Source organism: Nipponia nippon, unplaced genomic scaffold (genome assembly GCF_047370975.1).
Source record: "Nipponia nippon isolate SJK-2023a ecotype South Korea unplaced genomic scaffold, ASM4737097v1 scaffold_10, whole genome shotgun sequence".
Taxonomy (NCBI): Eukaryota; Metazoa; Chordata; class Aves; order Pelecaniformes; family Threskiornithidae; genus Nipponia; species Nipponia nippon.
In genome coordinates, this window is record NW_028262291.1 from 16895828 (window position 1) to 16919450 (window position 23623).

General features: G+C 43.5%; 1 protein-coding gene across 15 annotated transcripts in view; it reads right to left on the reverse strand.

The window, feature by feature from the left end:
• Nucleotides 1-12298, reverse strand: part of PTPN5 (protein tyrosine phosphatase non-receptor type 5) — a 90260-nt gene extending 77962 nt beyond the window's left edge. For 3 of the 15 annotated variants that reach the window (XR_015701849.1, XM_087745712.1, XM_087745715.1), the window contains exons 1-3: nucleotides 11598-11705; nucleotides 8319-8465; nucleotides 7151-7311 (exon numbers count right to left, since the gene is read on the reverse strand). The gene's annotated coding sequence lies outside the window, so the exon portion shown is untranslated. Of the gene's footprint in view, nucleotides 1-4482; nucleotides 4561-7150; nucleotides 7312-8318; nucleotides 8466-11387; nucleotides 11491-11597; nucleotides 11813-12092; nucleotides 12133-12207 lie in introns of those variants that run through there. The other 12 variants (XM_087745713.1, XM_087745723.1, XM_087745716.1 and 9 more) reach the window with 11 other exon arrangements.
• Nucleotides 12299-23623: the final 11325 nt, after the last annotated feature.

A 23623-nucleotide genomic window follows, 5' to 3' on the forward strand; every position in this document is an offset into this window, starting at 1 on the left:
GGGATAGGAACAATCACTCTCACCGTTTCCAGCCCTTGCTTTTCATGGCATCATTGCACACAAAAGATCCAAAAAAGAAACAGCTTCTTCTGCCTTCCAATCCCTTTGCTTCCCCAAAAACACTCCCCACATCAACCAGTGCCACTGAGAAATAGTCTGCCAGAAGAAGGTTTAGAAATCCTCAAACAAAATGGGTTAAACATTCAAAATTATCATCAATTAACAGCTCCAAAATGATGCAAGAAGAGATTAGCACAGCAGAGCGGCATTAAAATTTACACTGGTCTAAGGTCTGAGACCAGTTCTTGAACAATAGGAAAAAGAATGTTTCTCCAGGACAAAGGACCAATATCATGTAAATTACTATGACTAGCAAGCAAGGCGTTATCTAGCCTGCCTTGTTAGCAGGATCTCAGATTTCTGCTCATCTCTAGCTCTGGTAACTTATGAAGCATCAGCAACCAAAGAAGAAAGCTGGCAATCACAACCAAGTAGATGCAATGCCTAAGTTCAATATTTCAGGAAATGACCTAGAAACCGCTGGATGGATTAATGTGGCATTTTCCAGGACCAATACTGGGTTCAAGATGATTTCCAAATACCCGCTGTGTCATCAGAATCAGAGAGCATGATGTCCACAGCAATCGGTTGCAAAAGAAGGACAAAAAACAGAAGCAAATTATTCCTTTATGTATCCTGTAGTGGTGGTCATCAGCTCATGTCAGTCCACAATAAAGTCCCTTACAAACAAGGCATTATGTGTGTGTGTGTCTCCCCTCCTATTACTGACAGGGAAATCTCAACAGCCAGTCCATTATGAGCTAATAACATTCTAGGCTAGTAGTCTGTAATAAACTTGATCCCAAGGATACTGAATGTCATGAAAGCAAAGTTAACCACAAACACTCCTCAAAACCTTTTTGTCCAAACGTAAATAAGATCTACAAGTTACCACTGCTGTTACTGGTATTTAAGGCTCTAGAAGACTTATCTACATGCGAAAAATTGTCACTAACTCTCAAAACTTACTGGAAATCCTTATCCCTTCCAAATGCAGTGAACACCTTGCTTAAGAACAAACAGACAGCACATCGTAACCAAAGGACTAAAGAAATCACAGAACTGCATTATCATATCCTAACCTACCTCACAGTAATTCCTCAATTCAAAAGCCATAAAAATAGAATAATTTTTCCCCAAAAAATTAATGTTAGATGGCACATCAGATACTGTGTTAAAGCCAACACTGGTAAATTAATATTTATTTTATTTAGGAAAAACAAAGTACAAAAATATTTGAAGCAGCTGCATGGAGTAGTTTCTATATAATCTCCCTGGTTCTAGCTACTTATACATCATCTTTAATTATCTGGGGTGTGTTCATCTTCAGGTCATCACACGTTGAACCCCTTTGATTTATTTTAGTTGACACAGGTAATTACCTCTCCAGAGGTTTGGAACTTCTTTCTCATTATAATTCATATTTTTTTGCCTTGGCTACTTGTTTCTGCTGAAGCACTCAGTTGCCATTAATTTTATGCTAAACAGAGACTTCTCTCAGCTAAGCTATTCACTGGATTTACGGGCAACCTGAATGCTGTGTCTTCAGAAATTATGAATGTAGGCAATTCTATAGCTTCCAGGGAAAAGCTGCTTCTTTCATACTTGGACAACATCAAACAGAAGCTGCTAATCTGAGAGGATGTAGTGGACAAAGAGGGCAGTTTGCACTTCCTTGGTTTGAAGCCTTTGTGGCAGAAGGTTACTCAGCTCTTTGTGAGAGAAAGAGAGAGAAATACATAGCTAGAGGAGATGACACGTGGGCTGGAGAGGTGACAGACACAGATGGAAAGGATGAAAGCCATGCACAGAACAGCAACAATTGGTATTGGCTGAAAAAATGAAGGAAGAAAAGCTTGTAGACACAGATAGGAAACTATATTCCAAACTGGAATAAACATCCGGTTTCAAGGACAGTAAATCAGCTTAGAAATCTGCTCTCAATTTCTACTTCTGTTCAGTATCAACAACCAAGGAGTAAGTGGGATGCCTTAATAAAGCGAATTCCCAAATGACAGCAGACACTATTCCAGCTAGCTCTGGACTGCCTTCTCTTCCCAGTGTAATCAGCAATCTCATAGGCACAGCTTTACAAATCCCAGGCCACCAGATAAATGCCAGTAGGCTGTGTCAGAACACAGTAAAGCCAGAGAGAGCATCAGCAAGACCTGACTTTTAAGCAAGCTCGCCAAGCAGAAGAGAATCTTTTTCTAAATCCTGGGTACAGAGGTAATGGTCTCCTCTGTCCAAACACAGGAACCAGCACCATGCCTGAATCAGTACCTTAGCACTGGCACAAATTTTTGGGTTAAAAAGCCTTTATGTAACATTAAAGTCATGCCCAGGATCAACACAAAGCAACAGTTCTCAATTTAATCTAATGCAAACTAATACAATGTAATCTAATCCACTCACAGATAACAGACTGAAAACTGATGTTCTGAGCTGCACAGAATACACTGCAGATAAAACAAATTGTTGCTTAATTGCTGGTTCTCTCATTATCTAGCATCACTACAAAACTTTAGAGCACTGAGTCTCCATTTGTGATCTGCTGCCCACTGGCAACACGCAGAACTGTGGCAAATGGCCAAAACTATATTCAGTAGCAAGATCTACAGCGTTTCCAAGCAGGAGTTTGAGGGCTTAGGGTGCCAGAGAGTACATACGAAATTCAAAGGCACAAAGACAATGTTTTTTCCTAAAAAATTCAGGACATACACTGTTGTACATGATGCTTCAAGCTCAAAAGAGATAAAAGTTAAGAACAAATGGCAGTGCCTACTTCAGGGAAAAAATTCATAATTAAGAAACTAGAGATGTTATAAAACATACATAGCATGGAGAACGTTACACACGCTTGCAATAATTTACCACAAAGAACAGAGCACGTAAGGGTCTGAAAACACAGTTTAAGTCTATAGATAATGGGCATACACATAGCATTTGGGCACTCAACTCCCTATGTATGTCAGTGCAAGTTAGGCATCACATAAGTATGTGAGAAGTCCCCCTCTAATTTAAAAGAAAATGTTAACTGTTTTAATTATGTGGCCATTCTAAACAGGCTCTGAACTGCAGAAGCAATCACCAGCAGAATAAAATAGCCATTACATGCTTTTTAGTCACAGGATTTGTTACAATAATTCACAAAGCTCCCAGCAGTTTCATAACAAAGTAGTCACATCTGCAGTTTCACAAAAATGATCATGTCTGTGCCAGTGTTTCATCTTATGAATGTTTGCAGGCTCCGATTTCCATGTTTGGAAGAGGACTGAAACAAGCCAATTAGTTAAATTATTCCACCTCTCTGGCTTGCTATTCTCAAACTTAAGGAGCAAATGCTTCGGTCAGTGTAATGGAATGGTGGCAGTGATCCATACTGGCAAGGCAGGCTCTGCTCCTAAAGGAGACAGCTACAGCCAAGCCCCAGGCTGGTAATATGCACTGTTACTGACACTGAAAATGAGGGAACAGATGCTGTCGGAGCACCAAATGGAAGATGTTCTGGAAAAGAAAAGAAACAAATCTCACCATACTCAACAAATCAAGGTACAGGAAGCAGCAAGTCTCTGTTCCTAAAAGTAAAACGGGCTCCACAGAACCATCAGAAAAAAAAAAAATGTACTGCCTGATGAATAAAATGGATTCCCTTTCCCAGAATCTCAGGATGATACTAGAAAAAATATTAAGCATTAAGCTGCACGTATCAAGAAGCTGTATTAAAAACAAACAAACAACTCCCACCCACCCCACCCCCCCCCAAACGGGCAAGTGTAATTCAGTGAACTGACAGTAAATTCAAAAGTGGTATCATACATCCAAGAGAACGCTTCAAATAACATTTCTGGCAAAACAAGTACTCTCTAAGAAACAGGCTGCATCAAGATGCCTAGCTTGCTCCCAGGTATCCTGACCTGAACAGTATGACCTAAATCTTGCAAGAGTGGAGAAAAATGAAACCTCAAGCCCATAAGGACTCTCACTGCCATTAGCAGGCCTGCAATAGTCTGCCTTCCTTATTATTTTATAGGAGTGTATACCTGTATTTTAAATAGCCCAAATTTTGGTCAAGTCCAAGACACCACTACGAGATACAAAATTTCATTACTGATTGAGAAACGCATGGAATGCATCTGGGGAGATCCACCTGCCTGCCTTTTGAGTAGGTAGCTACTCAATAGCAGAACTGTAAGAACAGGTCTCCAGAGTGGCCGTGTGGAAAAGCTTCTGGTGCTCGTGTGTTGTCTCCACAGCTGCACATGACAACTGTCAACCTACAACCCATGGACTGCTTGTGACAACCCAATTTTAGAAGACCAGCTGGGATCAGTGAGCAAGTCCAATGGACTGTTCTGTTCCCCCGTACTTTTCTCAACCAGAGAAGAAACTTCTCAACTCCTCCTCTCCCTGTCCCCTTACCGTTCACTTACGATCGTCATTCTACACGTGTGAAGTAAAGCTGTGGTCCTGGCAAGCTGGTGCGAGGCAGGAATGGGCCTACAAAAAACAACCCTTCTTTAAGACTGAAATTAGGCAAGCATCTGCCTGCCAAAGAAAAAAAAAAAAAAAAAAAAAAAAAAAAAAAGGCTAGTTACTATTGATTTAGCCCACCTCAGCTTTTTGAATCCTGCCTTCCAAAAGGATCCACAGCTTGCTATACTCCAATGGAGCCCTCCCCTAATCTCACGTCCATAAAGTATTCACCTCCGCTTAAAAACGCCTGCAATGCTGTTTGTTGCTAAAAATCTCCTGCCATTGAAGCAGCGGAAAGAGAAAGAAGGTAGTAATTGGAATGACCTGCTTTTACAGACTGCAAGTCATCTATTATGAAAATAGTTATTATTTATAGCACCTGAGAGATACAGTTCAGAACAAATATCCTCACCATGCAAAATTCTGAGCTTTTTTCAGTAGTTTTGGCTACTCAATGACATCTGAAAAAGCTCTCTGCATCTTTACAAAATGCCAGCATGTGCATTTCGTAACAAGCTCTAAGCTACCAATAAAGGCTAATGGTGTTGCTGGTGTTACAAAGAGAGTATGTTCTCCCACTGAAGGGGAGTATCAACTATCTGCAGGAAACAAGGAAATGTTTGTCTCTCAGGGTAGAAACCACAAGGATTGCTACTTTCTGGGTTGTGGAATTAGGGAAAAAATGAGATACAACCTCATTTTGAAAGTGAGGTATACATTCGTCCAAATGAATTCATCATCTAAATTCATCTAAGCCGCTCCTGCTAAGAGGTGAAATCAGCAGAGAATTAAACTATACATTAAACAGTAACATAAGTAGTATGCTGTAGTTTCAATAATGAAAGAAGATATGCACAAACTTAATATTAGTAAATACAAATGGTCCTGTAAGCTTTGACTGAGTCTTTTAAGGATGTAAAAGTTTCAAGTTTCTGAAAATGTCAGAAACAATATAGCTGGGTTATGGAAAAAAAAAAAAGAAAAGACACGAAAGGAAGTATAGATGAAATAACTGAAGGTAGTCAAAACATTCCAAATTATATCTCCTCAATAAAAACATTCTTTTCTATAAGATTTCCAACATCTAATTCTTAATGACACATAACGCAAGTTATCTTTACCTGTACCCCTTGTATTTGAGTAAAGGCTATACATCTCCAGACACACAGAGAACTCACAGGATCTAGGAAGACTGTGATTTCTAGGTATAATTCTGATTTCAGTAAACATGCACGTCACAGTCACTTCTCTGTTGCACTAGTAATACAAGATGCATCATTACCTGAATAAACAGCTACAATTGTAAATAAGTATTTTGTTCACTATACAGATACAGAATAAACAAGGGAATGGATATTTAAGATAACATTTAACCTTAACTTCTCATGTATTTTCACCTGTAAACCCAGTGCATCTTCACCAAAGCACATGTACTTTGAAGATCTTTGTGCTTTTGTTACACTTCAACTTGCACTGTTATTGGGCTCCTTTTGTTGTTTTATTTTCCTTTAGGTTTAGATGTGATTTCACCAACTTCTGCAACAGTAATTTATATCTAAGAGTCTGTCTACACAGGGGTACCTACCAGAATAACCATTCTGAATATTTAGGCATATACATTTCCATGTTCACAGTCTGCTTCTGTAAGAGGTGTGCATGTGTGGAAAATAAGCTTGGTACACTAATGTTAGCGAATTTCCATGTGTAAATTAGAGAAATACATCCATCTCCTGCATCTCTCAGGGTCACACAGGATGAATGACAGTATTTGATCACTGCTTACTTATAAATAGAAACATACTTTGCAAGATTGCTTTCTGCATTTACTGTTTCTTACAAGAACTGTGTAACGAAGGTGAAAGGAAACGGAAGCCGGAGATAAGATTCTTCCACTTTTTGAAATGGAAAAATCTAAGTCCACGGGACTTACCCACTAAAATATCCACTAATATTGATTTTTTTTCCCCAGGAGCAGTTATCAATCTTATACCTGCCAAGTATAGTGTTATTTTTGTGTTTAATATTGGAGTTACAACTGTGTAATGTATTTCAAGGCATAATACACAGTGTTAGTGTCCTAGCCCCCTGACCTGTAACCTGTTTCCTACTGACAGGACCCTATACTGCAGAAAGCCTCAGTGATAAAAAAAGACTTTGCAAGGGTATGGACATCATTCATATGAAATATGTTGCATATTTCATGACATCAATGATTTAATGACCTTTGTCAACTGCAGGTTCCAGCCTTCTGCAAATGAACTAACACTAACATCTCTGGAACACACAGCTTACAAAATGGAGACTCCTTTGGAACCAGTCACGCTGTAAAGCTTACACCATTCATTTCCTCAATTCCCTAGCGGTGCTAGAAACAAAGTAGTTCAGAAATGATGAGTGCAGATCTCAGGTTCACTAGGGTAAATAAAATCACTTCCTCTAATGTAGAGGGATTCACTCCAGAAAACCAAGTTACTTCATAGTCATATTAGTGAAACTGAACAGAAACAAATGCATCTACACAGGTGCTGAAAGCAGACTCTAGCCCACTATTAAGTTTCTTCAGTGCAATAACTTCTCGTAAAGTCAAGGACATCCAGTCCTTCTTAAGACTTACAATCTCAGACTAGACTATGGTGTCATCTTATGCTGACAGTGTCTGCCAGGAACTCTGGAGCTCTATCCTCCATCTGCTTCTTTAAGGAACATTCTTACCTCGCACAAAACTGCTGTCTTCAGAGTCCTGGGTGCTCATCAGCACTTTTAATGAAACACGATCTGTGGACAAACGAGTGGTAGAACAATTCTAGGGATACATGAATTACAACATTTGAATGATTTAAAAAAGCAGTGTAATTAAGACTAGCTGTGTCTAAGTCTTAAGACTTATGCAGTCTTAAGACTTATGCAGTTTGATGAAGTGGTGTATGCACACAGACATCAGTTTGGATAGTGACATGTTAACGCTGTATGTGACTGTGGGCAAAACTAGCGAGCAGGCTCTGCACACTGCAGCTATTAGTAACTTGTCATTGAGGCTTTCAAAATCTGTCTGAGCTTCTGGCACATCCAGAAATACCAAGTTTGCAAACACAGGATTATGAAGATAGGTATCATCCTAAACAAATTCATGCACATAAAAGATATTACATGCAGCTGACACTCTTTCTAGTACTCATTGCTATTTCAACCCAGCATCACATATTCAATTCTATTAGAAAAGATGGTCTAAATGGCTACATTATACTGCAGTGACTGACAAGGCTAGTCTGAAGGTGTTCATCTGATGCTATATAAGGGAGATCACAATCTTGCTGTAACTTAAGCGAGTTGCTTATACTTTAAGAGTGAGTTTGCATCAAAAACAAGAGCTCCTGTTAACACATGCAGTTGTGTCCACAGTTCAGCATTGCTATAAAAATGCAGAAGGTCACACTATCTAGCTGTTATACCCGTAAGCCCAGTAGTAAAACACAGAATGAAACTAGTTATGATACAGAAACACAAAGAAAACAAGAAACAATTTTTTTTAAGCTAGAGGTCCACCTCTTAAAAATACTATTTTGGGCAGCTACCCTTGACCTTAAACCAGGGTCAGACTGTTACCTTCTACTACACCAGTCTCTTACAGCTGCAAACAGGGATTTGAGCCCCACTGAAACAAGTTATGAAAGGCTGCTCCTGCCCCGAACAGGTTAGGAGTCAGGTTACATGCAGGAGATCACTAAGTGAGGAAGGGCTAAGAGAGAAAAAGACACAGATCAAGAACATACAGAACCACTTACTGTAATTCTAGCTGGTCACAAATCAGGAGTCTTACAACGCAGGAGACTGAATCTGACTTCTAACATGCAAATTATTACCATACTAGCTCTTTAAAATGTTGCTCAAAATCACAGGTCAAGCTGGTTCCATACCATTAAGGGAGGAGTCTGAAAAGAGCCAAAAAAGAATTACTGTGCCTGAGCTCCATAGTGAGATAAAAAAAATCCTGTCACCTTCCAGAGACATTCAAGACTCTTGTCTTTCTTGAATATCACGGCTCACTCACTATGCAGTAGCATGCATACACATAAGATACACATACTCTGTATCTCTTCTGGCCTTACTCTGCTCAAGATGCCCTAGTACAATCAGCTCTTTAGTTCTTAACTTTCACTTGCATGTTTTTCTTGCAGGGAGTCTTAAATAGCCTCTAAAGTAGAAACACTTTATATCCAAAACCTAAAAATAAACTCTTTAAAGCGTCAGCTGAAACCAAGAACCCATGCCCTATCATAGGTTGAATCTTGCGTCCCACCACTCACACTTTGCTGTGGTCTACACAGGGTAAGAAGCGAACTGAAAGTGAACTGCTACAGCAAAATTCTCAGCAATTTTAATGAAAATGAGATTCTGTCACGCACCTTTTAAAAAGCTACAATTCAGAAAGGCTCTTCTACTAAAGCCTACAGCGCTCTACTCTCCACTGCCTCTTCTGCCTTTTGATCCAACATCCCACAGGACAGAGTGATCTGGTTAAGCAACTAACAACACCTAGGAAAACTCCCGGACTTTTGGTGAGGATTTGTTTGTGGACAATTGCAAGGTAAAGCCAAGCAAGTGGAATTCTTTAATGTAGTCTGAGAGACAAATTTACTCATTTTATTCTGGAAACAGAAATTTCCTAATTTGTACATGAGCTTCACTCCCTTTGTTGAACAAACTTAATTTCCCTATCTCATCTCTTCTGTTGACAAGCCCAAAACAGAGCTACATGGCTGATCTTTTTAGGCAGAGGCAGAAAGTCAGAACAGAGTTGTTGTTTTTTTTCCTCCTGTGCTGCAAATCAGTGTAATTGCTCCTGCTGCAGCAACATCTGCCTTTCCAGATACTAAGAAAGCAGATACTGGAAAGCATCCTGCTACATAATGGAATTTTGAGATCCAGAAAACAAAATAAATGCTCATAAGTAACTTTCCTTCCCTCTCTCCACCCACCCCCCTTTTTTTAAGCATAAACTGCATAACAGAAAATAGCTCTTCCATTTCAAACCAGTTTAGGTACTTAAAAGCTGAATGTGTTTATTTGCTTTTCTGCTTTGCATCTTATCAATATACCAAAAGATGCGTGCTATAATAATTCAGATTTGCATTCTTGTGTATTCTACCATTTATCACACTAAATTGTTATTAAATTGATGGTCTTGCTATTTAAAGGCTCTTGTTCTACTTTTACATGCATGACATCCAGTTGGCAACACTCTCTGCAGTGGAGTGACAAACGTTTTAAAGCTTAGCCCTTAAACCACAACAATAATGCTAAATGAGAAGTAAAAAAAAAAAAAAAAAACACCAGAACACCCAACAAACACCTCCAACAAAATACTACAAAGAATAATGCCTATTCAATTATAACAAACTGAATTATACAAGCGAACATGATGTGCTTACCTTCCTGCACATACCTACTGAAAACGTTGGGACTCATTACATGCAAATGTAAAAAAAAGGGTTCTGGTGTCCGTTTTATTCACATTCAAGTCAACAGGCTAAATTTTCTCTCAATGGGTGCATACTGAGCCCCTGAACAATCCCTGGCTTCAGATATACAACCCTAATTCAAACATAGCAATGAAAACATTGGCAAAAGCACTACATTCTGCTACTCCAAAGGAACAAATTGGAAAACAAGTCTAGGGCAAGCAGAGAGACAATTTTCACTTCAGATATTCCACACAGTAAAATTCATCACTCTGTCATGTACCATGCAACTTCTGCTGAAATCAACACGAGCTCTGGATCTATCCAAGATTTGAACTTGATCCCTTAACTGTATAGTTTATACAACAAAGAAGTTATCTCAAACTGCCTAACAGAACACTGTAATCAAACCAAAAAATTGCCTCCTCAATATATATAACACTCATGAAATAAAATGAGGGCAATGCAGCCATGTTTCTTTTGAATCAGTAATTTATTGCTCTAACACAAGCATAGAATCTGATCCTTCAGCTGTAAATCTTCACCAATCCGGTGGCAGACAGTAGAGCTGGATCCAAACCTCAGAAACTTTGTAAATAACGCTGTAATACAAAGGCTTAACCTACTAAATTTGTTTTTCCTTCCCAAATATAATGCAAGAATCACAGTCTCACTAAAACGTAATTGCATAACAAGATAACCATATGTAAAGTTTGAAAAATCCTCTTAATTGCAAACAAGCTCACAGGGCACACGTGAAGCCTCTCTTCTCTTCCACCCATAACTCCACCAAAATCCAGCTGCACGTACGTCTCCAGCTCCCCAACACTTTATTACCTACAACGCCAACTATCCTGCTCTCAGCACTGCCATCTAGTACAAAGTGGCAGCGTACCACGGGCTGCCTGTCACATCAGCTCAAAGGCAGCAATATTCCCGGAAAGCATCGCAAAGCTGTTGCTGCTGCTAAAATTTTAACTGCAGCCAGTAGTTAACTACCGACTGTACCGGTTTGAAAGGAGCCTCCCCCAAATTCCCCAGTCCTTCCCAAGCGAGATCCTCTCAGCGAATACATCAGCGTCTGCTTCGCGTATCCCGGCGTGTTCTTTGGCGGGGGGGGAACAGGGAAAAATTCATACTGCGAGCACCCAGCCTTGTGCACGCCGCCACCACGCCCCGGGCCCTGCGACCGGCTGGCGGCGGGCCGGGAGGGGAGCGGGCGCCCCGGGGGTGTAAGCGGCGGCGGGGGGAGCGAGCTGCCGGCCGCCCTCCGCGCTCCTCGCAGGTTCACGGGCAGCTGCGTGGAGACCGCGGGAGCGGGCGCGCGCTGCCGGCTGCTCCCCCCGTCCCCAGCCCCTCCGCCCATCGGCCGGGCTGATGCGGCTTGCCCACCTCCGAGCACCGTCCGTCCCCGGGGGACCGGGCTGCTGCTGTTGCATCCCTCTCCGTACAGCAGGACGAGCTGGGAAGCGGCTGCAGGAAAAGCCAAGCAAGGGACCTGCCCTGCCCGCCGCCCCCACCCCCGGCCGAAGGCGCAGCCCCCGGCGTGCAGCCGTCCCCCGCAGCCCCGGGAGCAGCCGCCGCAGCACGGCACAGCCTTACCTCCCCTCCCAGGCTCCGGGGATCCGCCGCCGCTGCCTACCGCGCCCGCCCCCACCTGCGCCGTCCCTCCCAGCCTGGCGCTCAGGTGCGGAGGGAGCACAAAGGCAGAGCCGCCCGCTGCGGCGCGGCGAAGCGCGGCGGGGGGCAGCGGGCCCTCACACGCCGCGCCTCTCCCCCGCCGAGCCCCCAGCCCTGCTGCGCACTGCACCGGCGCCCCCGCTCCCGCCGCCGGCAGCCGCCCGCACCCCTCCCCTCCCCGCTACCGAGCGCCCTGCCCGCCTCAGCCCGCTGCGGGGCGCGCGCGCCGGCCGCCTCCCCCGCCCCCGAAAACGTTACGACTGTTAAAACCGTTACAACTTGCCCCGCGCCCCTCCTCAAAACCCCCTCACGCAAACAGCCCCCACACACACAGTGGCGCGGTTGGTTCCGGGACTACGAAGCGCCCCTCAGCCTCAGGAAGTTCCCCAGCCCCGGGGAGAGCTGAGGGGGACCTACCGCTCCACGTACCCCCCGCCACGGACACACACCGGGCTCGCTCTCCGGCGAGCGGCGAGGGCAGGCGGTCCCCTCCGCCAGCGCGCCGCCCACGCAGCCCCCGGCAGACACGTACACGCGAGACCGCCACAGCGCCCGGCCTCCCCTCCGCCGGAGGCACGGACCCCTCCGCTCGCCGCTCTCGCCAGACAGAGCCGCTGCGTGGGTCTGCGTGGCGGGGGGACAGGTGATGAGCGGGCGGGAGACGAGCCGCCCTCCCCTGCCGCTTTCCCCCAGGGCGGGAAAGGTCTGCGGTGCAACACCGCTCCCGCCTTCCCCCCACCCCGTCTCTGCAGATGCCCCCGGGAAGGGCTGCGAGGCTGGCAGCGGCAGCGACAACAGCCGCCCCCTCCCCCGGGAAAGCTGTTCTCCCTCCTTCTCCCTCGCTCGCCTTCTTTTCAGCTCGGCCGCTTGACTGACAGGGAGCCTTCCAGCGGCCGCCTACGCGCGCTCCCGTTTCCCCTCAGTCGGAGAGGGAGATGGCGAAGGCGAAAGCATGAATGAAACAGCCAGGCAGCAAGCGGGAGCGCCCGGCGGCGGCCGGAGAGGAGCCGGCCCCAGCCCCCGGGAGAGCCGGAGCCGCCGCTGCCGCAGTGAGGCCCCAGGGGGCGGCGGGGCTCCGCCAGTAGGCCTAGGTGGATAGGGCGGCGTGCCGTGGGCAGCTCTGCGGCGGGGCGTCCGCGCCCCCAGCCTCTTCTGTGGGCTCCTGAGTGGGCGGGAGCCCGCGGCCGCTGACTGCCAATGGCCCCCCCAGTCTCTCTTCTCAGAGGGGGCCGAGAGGCCATTTTAAGGCGCAGCTACCCCTCTTCAGCCGTTTGTTCCTGCCATTCGGCCCCCAAATTCCCGGGGCTGCATCTAAACAGTGGCGACAGCACGTGGGTCCCCGTGGCTTGGTGCAAATGCTTTAGCTAGCGTGGTTGACTTTGTGCTGAAGCAGATGAAGAGCATGTTTCTCATCAGCTCAACTTTGGGTGAAAAAACTCGGGGCAGAAGGTGGAAGGTTGATGCCTTCTCAAACCAGAGCCATGACCGTGGCCTTACATGTAGGCAACGTGGCTGATTCTTCATCTATAAACCTACTTTGCTCCACCAAAGGCAACCCATTTTATACTGACAAAACCTCAGCACCTAATACCTGAACTAGGACTCTTGTCCAGAAGTAATAGGAGGGAGGAAAGGATCTCAAAGATTGCTTTAAGCCCACTTGGTTTTTTCAGTGGTTATTTGGTACTGTGGGGTAGCTTTGTAATTCTTTTGGTCCTCGCATCAGTTGTCCATAAAAAGGCTGTAACTTTTTAAGCACGTCCTTTGCAACCTCTGGCTGGAGACCAGAGGTTTTCCCAGTGCTTTGGCATGAATATCATTGAGTTTGATTTGTGAAATTAGTTTTACTAGCCTCACTTACTGGAGAGTCAAAGGATTAAATGTTCAAGTAATAGGAGCCTACGAAGTCAGTGAAATTACCTCAGTGTCCATTCACTGAAGGTCCTCTAAGTTGCTTAATATTTTATATATTTTATTTATTTTATTTATTGTAATCCTTGATTGGAAAACCCAATAGTATTTCTCTATCTAAATCTGTCCTACAATTTAAATTGAACAGGGCATTTTCCACTTCTGAATCTGCATGGAATATTTTGTTATAGGCCGTTAGATACGTTGCATGCTGCACTTGAGCCATATCTGCATTTGCAGTTACATAATCAATAAACATGGGTTTTCGTCCCATGAATCTAGAATCAGATTCTGAGCTGTTTTAAATCAGTATGCCTCCACAAATTTAATGCCTGCCAGAAAATTTATATCAGCTAAAATTTTAGCCTCTGAATTTAAAAAGCTGCTTGGGATTCATATGATGAGAAGTGTCTTACTAACTTTATTTCTTAAATTTTGCATTCCTGAAAACTGGGTGTACAATAAAAGAGTGTCAAGTCCTTTGCTATAGAATAAGAAATGTAAGATTATAATTTAGATGGGTCAGTGCAATTCTTTATGTTTTGTTCTATAAGGTTCACATGTTTGCGCTAATGGGTTCAACATGACTCACCTACAGTACATATCACTGCCACAGCTGTTGTAAACCTTCTTCTGAGTCAGAGAATGACTTTATGACCCAGAATTCTGGCAGTGAGTACTATCCTAGTGATTTTCCCAATTAAGAGAGAATTGCAAGTTGGTATCAGTGCAGGGTGAGTCAGAGTTTGATGAAGAGGCAAAACTGGACTCATCAGTTACTACTGGACTAGCTCAGTATCCTCTGCCCTTCCAGAAGTCAGTGACATGAAAACCTGGAATGAGCCTGTGATGGGAACTCCTCTTAGAGTTCAGAAAGACTGCAGTGGACCAGGGAACGAGCTCTCCTCGGTCCCAAATGCTCCTAGCTACTGTACCAGCCATCTGCCACTCATTGCTGTGGCGTGCACAGTAGCTTTGCAGGGGGATGGAGCCAGCAGCAGTAAATAGTTAAGAGGCAGCAGGGCTTCTCTGCTTTACTCTGAGAAACCATTTTGCTTCTTGGGCTTCCCAAAGTGCAGGAAGTATGACATTAAAACCACATGTGCTGCTGCATGTGGTTCTCTGCATTTTTTTTCTGAAAAACAGCCCAAATCCACCCCAACTGATCTTGAATAGCAAAATTTGGGTACCCTGCTCACTGCAGAGAACATGTTGAAATCAGTCAACCAGCTACTCTTTGTTAAAGTTATGTCAGAAGAAAAAGGGCCAACATTTAGGGTTAGGTATATGGCTGAGCCATGAGGGCATGATGAGCTTGAATTTAGGCTGGTTGCAACCTGGCATTAGAGTTTGTTCTGGTGTTTGTCACTCTGCCAGTCACCGTCTAGCAGGGTAGGGCCTGGCTTGAGTCTGTGGAGGGCAGTGAGGGAATCATTGCTGGGGAAGGCAGAAGTCACTAAGCCTGCCTCAATTAGGAAGGGTTTAAGTGTGAGGTTAACATCAGACATGAGGCTGAGGGTGAAGGTTAGAGATTCAGTGACCACTCAGCTGTGTTTATTGCCAGCTGTGCTAGGGACTTCAGTGTTGACTCCAGCACTAGCTTTCTGCTTGGCAGGCAGGGGTTGCTGACTTAGGGTTACAGCTGGGATCAGGGTTGAACTTGGCATGAAGCACAGCTGATGAGCCAGGTTTGAAGTAGTGTTCCGAAGGTGCTACCTAAATAATTTTCGGCCATCCACTGATATGGTTGTGGAGCAGAGGCTATAGCTGAAATTTGGGTTAAAGTTTGATCTTGCTGAGTGAAGCACTTAGACTAAGCTGGGTCTGAGGCAGCTGTTGGAGCAGGTAAAGGATCCTGTGTAAGTGCTAAGGTGGGAATAGCTCAGAATTTGTGACATTTGAAGTTGGTACACTGACGTATTTGTGTCCTTGTTAATGCTATATGTCCGTTTTATTTTGTGGAAGTCATTAAAAAATCTAGTCCAGCTCGTTTCTAAAGGACTTTGTTTTTTATTTCCCTTTTGACCTTCCAACTGTTTGCAGCAAAGAGCAGTCAGGCCTTCACAACATGCTGCTTTCGGTGAAATTCCTGTTAGTGGATGAGGGATGTGGGTTGAGACTGCTCTCTGGGACTGTCTTTTATACAGAGAGATATATATTTTTTCAAACCTCAGGTTCATAAATGCAAATCAGCCTTCTGGAGGTGAAAGTCAGTGAAGGTTTTAGTTTTATGACAAGATAGACACACTGAGGTCAAAACATTCCCTGGGGTGCACTGGTAAGGTTGCTTCCTTTCCCTGTGTTTCATCTGCAGCAAAACAGCTGACCTGCACTAGCAACCATGACTTAACACCAGCCCAGTTCTCCTGAGACATAAGAGCAAGCCTTATGGAATGACAGGCAACCATTGCGAGTAATCTTTGTGGGGTTTTTTTGAGGATCTGTGTCTGAGAGAGTAGGAACAGCTTTCTGCAGCGAAAGCCCTCTCCAAACACCAAGGTGACACCTTCAGAAGAACGATGAGCTGTTCAGCTGTAGCTCTCACACTTCTTGTTGCCACTCAGTTGTTCCTTTTAAAAAGAGAAGGAGGGTCTGTCGTGGTTTAACCCCAGTTGGCAACTAAGCACCACACAGTCGCTCGCTCCCCCTCCTTCTCCTCCGCCAGTGGGATGGAGGGGAGAATCAGGGAAAAAAAAGTAAAACCTGTGGGTTGAGATAAAGACAGTTTAATAGGACAGCAGAGGAAGAGAAAATAATAGTGATAAAAGAATATACAAAACAAGTAACACACAATGCAATTCCTCACCACCTGCTGACAGATGCCTATCTCATCCCCGAGCAGCGATCGCTGCTTCCAGGCCAAGTTCCCTCAGTTTATATACTGAGCATGATGTCGTATGGTATGGAATAGCCCTTTGGCCAGTTTGGGTCAGCTGTCCTGGCTGTGCTCCCTCCCAGCTTCTTGTGCACTGGGCAGAGCATGGGAAGCCGAAAAGTCCTTGACTTAGTGTAAACACCACTTAGCAACAACTAAAACATCAGTGTGTTATCAACATTATTCTCATACTAAATCCAAAACACAGCACTATACCAGCTACTAGGAGGAAAATGAACTCTATCCCAGCCGAAACCAGGACAGGTTCCCATTGACAACATAGCAGGTAAAACAACACGGTCCCTAGTGGACTTCCGTTGTCTTGGGGGAAAGTAGCAAAGTAGCAGTTAATAAATAATGCAACAGCTCTGGGCCTCGCTCCCAAATGGCTCAGTTCTTTCAAATTAGCCAAACCTGCTGCATTTATCTGGCCATGTTGATACATATGGGCCGCATGCTTCCCCCCGCCCCCCCCCCCCCCCCCTTTGCAGTGTAAGGAAAGGATTAATCCTGCCTCCAGTGGGAAGAGTCCAGTGGAACCTGGCAGGCTTTTATATTTCTCTTCCCTCTCTTGGTTGCTTCACCCTATGTCTTTTAAACAGGACAGATCTCATGCAGAAATGGTGGAATAAAAGAGCCAGAAGGCTAACCAGAGACGGCAGAGAGAGCTGATGAAGTCCATTGTACACTGATGGCAGAAATGCTTCGAGCCCAGCTGAGTAGTTCTGCATCAGGTATGTGAGGTCATACAAAATTAACATATCCACATTTCCTTAAGTGTTCTCCAAACCATATTAGGGGCAGCTTGCATTTGGCCTCAAAGTCAGGTCATATCTCCCCATCTCTTTCCTGTCTTGAGGTAAGGCAAGGAAGAAGTGATGGAGATGGACTTACTCTGTCCAAGTATCCTCAAACTACCAAGAGCAGGTCCTTCAGTAATGGAGGGTTAGTTGGGTTTTTTTCCTATAGAAGGTTATTCCAAAAATCCTGAACTATTGCATATATAGTTATGTTTATTTTGATTTTGAGCTGTGCCCTACTGTGTCTGCTGTATTTTTTACAAGTTTACCTTTCATATAAAAAATATCTATAAATAAATGTCCATGGGACCAGACAAGATGCATCTAAGGGTGATAAGGGAGTCGTTTATGTCAGTACGAAGCTGCTTTCTCCTGTCTTTGAAAAGTTGTGGCAACTGGGGGAGGTCCCTGGTGACTGAAGAAAGACAAATGCGATGCTTGTCTTCAGAAAGGGCAAGGAGGAAGATTTGTGTTACTGCAGGCAGGTCGGTCCCACCTCGGTCCCTGGGGAGGTTATGGAGGAGATTTGCCTGGAAGCAATTTGTAGGCATGTGAAGCAGAAGATGGTGATTGGGAACATAAAGAGTGGGCTTACCAAAGGCAAACCATACCTGGCCAGTCTGATTGTCTTGTATAATGAAAAGTTTAGTTCAGGGAACAAAAGGAAAGCGGTAGATGTTGTTTACCTTGGCATTGGCACGGCTTTTGACTTAGTCTCCTGTAGCATCCTTGCAGACAATTGGGGAGGTATGGAATGATAGCTGAGCTGCAAGGTGGGTGAAAAATTGGCTGAGCCCCGGGCTTGAAGGGTAGTGGTCACCAATTCAAAATTTATCTGGTGACTGGTTATTAGTGATGTTCCTCTGAGGATACTGCTGTTTAACATCATTATCAATGACCTACATGAGGGGACAGACTATACCCTCATTTCACAAATGAAACCAAATTGGGGCTGCTGTTCAGAGGGATGTTAAGAAGCTGAGGAATGGGCTGACAGAAACTTCATGATGTTCTGAGGCAAATGTAAAGTTTTCTGCTTTTGTGTGAAGTCTTGTATTTTTGTACTGTATTTTTTGTATTGATGGAGTAATCCCATGTGACAGTACAATCTGGGGACCATCTGGTCAGAGAGCAGCTTTGCAGGAAAGGATGTGGGAGTCCCAGTGTATGACAAGTTGAACCTTAATCAGCAGTGTGCCCTTGCAGCAACAAAGGCCAACTGCATGCCAGGTTATATTAGCAAAAGCATAGGCAGCAGTTGAGGGAAGCAATTTCTCCCCTCTGTGAGGTACTTGTGAGGCTGCATCAGGAGTTCTGAGTCTCCCTATATGACAGAGATTAACAAACTGGAGAGAGTCTAGCAGAGGGGTGCCTAAGATGGTTAGGAGCTGGAATGTGCTGCTGCAAAGAGGGGCTGAGAGTGCTGAGGTTTTTTGTTTTGTTTTGGTTTGGTTTTTAACCTGGATAAGAGAAGGCAAAAGGAGGATCATAGTGCTGTCTTCACCTACCTAACAGTAAGTAATAAAGACAGAATCAGACTCTGCATAGCAAAAGAACAGGAGGCAAGCACTCTTAAGTTGTAGCAAGAGCTACATTCTGACCAGATACAAGGAAATTGTGACTACTTTCACTTTCACAGGCTGCCCAGAGAGACTGTGGTATCTCCATACTTGGTGGTACTCAGAATTCAGTGGGACAACGCCCTGAGCAACCTCATTTAACTTCCAAGTTGGTCCTGCTTTTAGTAGGAATTGGACCAGATGACCTCCAGAGGTCCTTTCCAACCTGAATTATTCTATGGTTTTAGAGGGAATCTTTGCAGTTAGCCTTCGACAGTGACTGTATCCTGATTCTCCAAGAAGGGAGTGTAAGGTTAAGGCTAGGAAACAGGAGGAACTGTGTGAAACAGTGGGATAAATAAGTCAGGTAGTAGGTACTAAAAAGGGGCTACAATAGAAACTTTATGGCCAGAAGCTTTAGGAAAAGCCTGTGCAGTGGATCCTGGTTAAAGGAGGAAGGAAACATGTGAACCATCTGCAGGAACTGACTTGGGTTGGTGTGGAAACATTTTGTTTAACAGGCAGAACGCAGGGAGTTTTATATGAAATGCTGACTGGTTAGTTGGCCCCTTTGTTTCGTAGTACCCTCTCTATGTCTTCCCCTCTGACCACTTTTCTTATATCTGTATCCATGATATAAATTAAGATAGCTTTATTGAAGTGAACAGAGCCACACCACATTTGTTTTGGTTAAATATGAAATTAAAATTAGAGGGTTGTTTTTGTGCAGTAAACTTGGTAGGAGCATAAGGGAGAAATGCGACTTAAAATAGCATTTGGGAAATATATATAGCAAAATGAACAAACAATATGCAGTGAGTCATGTCCAGCGGTTCTTGCAATAAAAGAAAGAGGAGCTTCTCTGAGGAAACTAACTGGGAATAGCTTTTGCTTATCTGAAGCTGGAGCTACCCTCTGGGTACAGCGTTTTGGCAGTGCCTGTTTGCCCTGTAGCAATGGGGTGTGCTGGCCCCAGGAGAGGGTAGCACTTGGTGTTCACAGCAGTCAGACTGATGGTAACAGAGAATCTGAACTAACTTCTGAATTGCCAGCACTCAGGAGCACTCATAAAGATGAATTGTGTGCAACTTGAGTCACAGTGTTGTCTTGACTCTTGGTGCCTGCTTCAGCACTCTTGTCCTATAACAGGCTGGGTGTGATACATCTCTGCGCTTAGCTAGTACCCGCTGAAGCCAGTGGATCCCTTTGTGGGTGCAAAGCACTCTCTGGGTAGAGGTTATTGCAGGACTGGACCACAGACAATCATGCATTGAGAGACCCTGCATAGGTTAGGAAAGAGATCTTCTAGCACAGTTAAGTAAACATGATTTAAAATCTGGTTTGTCTGGCAAGCAAAGACCAAGAACCGCCATTTTACACATGGCCAAAGGCTATACTGGAGTATGTCCTAGTGGCATGACAAATGCCACTGTCTTAGGGGAACCTGCTACGACACAGTTATCCTCTTACCTGGCTGCTATGCAGACTTATCTTATAAGCTGGGGGCACTGCTGCCCTGAAGCAAAACTAACTGTGCTAAGGTGGAAGGCAGCAGCACAGGGCAGCTTTGCTTTTACAAGCTTTGAAACCCAAGTGAAGCAGGATAGAATTGGCCAGGCTGGGTGGCAGCAGTTTGGCCATCTCTATTAATATAAAACTCAACTCACAGCAGAGAGAAGGGGCTCTGATGACACTATTTCAGCTTTGTTCTCATGGTAACCATTATGTCATCAGGATACCATGGTTACTGTAATACTCCTTATATTTCAAATGTTGAAAAAGGCAGGAGAAAAAAAACTTTTCGCAAAGTTGAGAAAAAGATGTGTTTATTCAGAATTAAGTAGTCATAAGGAAGGATTAACCAGCAGTTGTTAATACTTCACAGAAAAGCCATTTTCAAACCATGAAGAACTGTTCTATTTAGTAATTGCTGTTTCTGCTGCTGTCCCTGTCACCATATGGTGCATGTCCTGGGGTTTCCCCTCTCTCAGCTTGTGTCACCAGCAGCTATTTTGATAAATGCACACTGCAGAAGGCTAACGTGGTCATATTCAAAACTTTGGATGCATAATTTATGCTTGAGGTAAAAACCTCAATTTGTACAAAAGTCAGAAATAAAAAATCCAAAAGTTTAAGATTGGGACTGTGAGGTTATCTCACTTTAGAGGTTCAAGAAAAGCAAAAGAAGTCTTGGCTTGGATGCTTTCAAGATGCTGACGCATATGGCTCAGAGGAAGTCAGAATGGCAGCTTGCTATTCCTTGTTTGAGGACAAAAAGTATGGTTATGGCAGTGTGCTTTCAGGGGATCAGGCCTGCAGACCTCTACGGCTACAGCATGAAAGATACCTTTGCTGAAGGAGAGAACACATGCTCTGATACCGTGAGAATGTACAATTTTGAAAATGGTCTGATAATGAGAAGTGGAAGAGCTTTAGACCATTTTATGTATGAATATGAGAGGGAACAAAAATAAAATAGAAAATGCATATATTTTCAAAAGTAGCTGGTGTTCGTGGGACCTTTGGTATTAGTAACTGCTCAGCTTAAGGAAACTGGTGGGCATTCTGCGCATTGTCAGTATCAGGTCCTGGGAGATAGTTCAAGACAGAATCCACAAACGCAGTGCATTTAAAATTTCAAATTCACTTTTGGAACTCTGGTGAGTTCAGGATTGCTCAGTTCGTGCAGGGCTGATTTTGAAACGGCAGAAAAAAAGATTAACGAAATATTAGGTATTAAGATTTGATGGGGAAATTCTAAAATCAAAATAATTTTGTTGGTTTCTGTGATTGCTTAATCTTATCACCTGTATTGTTCTTCTTCCATTTCCCCCTGATATTTGTTATCACTGATTAAAGTATCTTTTTCTATATTGGATAGTAAATTCCTGAGGCCAGGTTTGTAGTCTTCTACACCAACTCAACAGGGCTCGATCATAACAAAGCAGGTGAGACTCTTACAAAAGCATGAAAATACATGGGCTGGATTTTAGGTGCTAATAGACATCTTTTTTTGCAAACAGAAGTGCAATCCATTGATAAGTGCAGTACGTCACATATATATATATGTACACATATATATATGTATATATATACTCACAGGCCATGAAAATTTGTTGTATTAGCCAACAAGAAGAAGGACTAATGGCTGCTGTGGAAACGTAACCATAAAGAAATCAATGAGATGTATACAGGTGACTCTAAAATGTTGTCCTTTAATACTTGTCAAGCTTCCTAATGCATTAAAGTACCCCAGTTATCCCTAGATTTATTTGACCTCTGCAGGATCCCTTCTGTCCACATCTAGCATTCAAAACATTGACTCTGCATGCTTTTTGCAATCTTGCTGTTGCATATTTTGACAAGTAGTCAAATCACAGAAGTTTTGGCAAGAATAACAGCAATCACCAACCAGATCTTGCTATCCGTTAAAATCCATGGTCTAGCTTCAGCTGCCATGATTTCAGGGGGAATGAAGAGGGGGCAAAAGCACAAATCTGAAAGGAAAGGCTGTCATTATAGAGAATATTGCCTCTTGACTATAAAAATATCCATGCTAGCAAACAGCTAGCGGTGTTTCTAACAAATTCTCTTTCTCTAGATTAAGCAGTCAGCTGCCCTTTCTTAATGTTCACTGTAGCCTAGCTGATTTTGTACATCTGTTGTAGTCTTGCAAATATTAGTAAACAAGCATTTCACAGCAAGTGTTGCTGCTAAGCAGAATTGATAGATGCTTGAGATAGCTGAAGTCTATATAGCTGGGTATGGCTAAAGATTTTTACCTGTTTATCTCTCTGATTTAATAGTCCTCTTGCTCCAGATTGAAGAAAATTCATGTCAAAAATCATCCTTGGGAACAGAAATACAAACTCCGGTAGCAAGAGACTGCATGTACATTTGGTCCAAGAGTCCCATAGAAAAATGTTTCGTAGAAAGTATCTTCTGACTTGGAATAGTCCTACCAAGGTCAGAAATATTTGAAAACATGGGATTTCAGATAACTCATTCAGACAAGAATAATTTCAGTGATACTTCCTAAGCTTTCCATGTGTCTGGGATAAAGAAATATCCTTTGCTACTGAAGTTCATTCATTGCCAGTATGTACCAGCAATTATGGCTGTACAGAGACATGTATATGAATACGTATATGTTGTATATGAATATGTATACGTTGTATATGAATAATGGTGGCCCTAAGCGATCACCATATGGCAAGCCAAAATACTAAACCAGGGGAGTCAAACTGATTAAGGTCTTATGATCAATACCTTGAGCAGAGTTAAGTTTGGTATCGTATTTCTGCGAGATTGCCACCACAGAAAATAACTTTTTTGGTTTTAATGGTATTTTGATGTCTTAAAAAATGCCTTCAGTATATTGGAAAAAGATGAGATTTGTCTCTGGTTTAATTAGGTTTGAGGGCATATAATAAGCTAAGAATTTTAACTTACGTGTCACGGCAGGTAACATAAAGACCAGATATATATCCCTTTGCTGAATATAACTTGATTAAGAAACTAAGGACCTGCATATTGTATGTAGTCATCAGGAGTTGGCATATGCTCTGCAAGACTGCTTTGTCTGGCACCTGAAGCTGTTTGCAAGCTTTTTCTTTGAATTCTTCTAGTTGGTATTCGTTCCCAGTCTCGTTGACGCTTAGCATTACTGAACTGCCAGCAGCAGTAGCGCCCTTTCTTTCTGCCTGTTGTGACAAAGCCTAGTTCCTCAGGCAGTGCTCAAAAGTTACTCCAAATTCTGATATATGGGAGCTTATGAATTAAGTTTTCCCCATTTGAAAAATA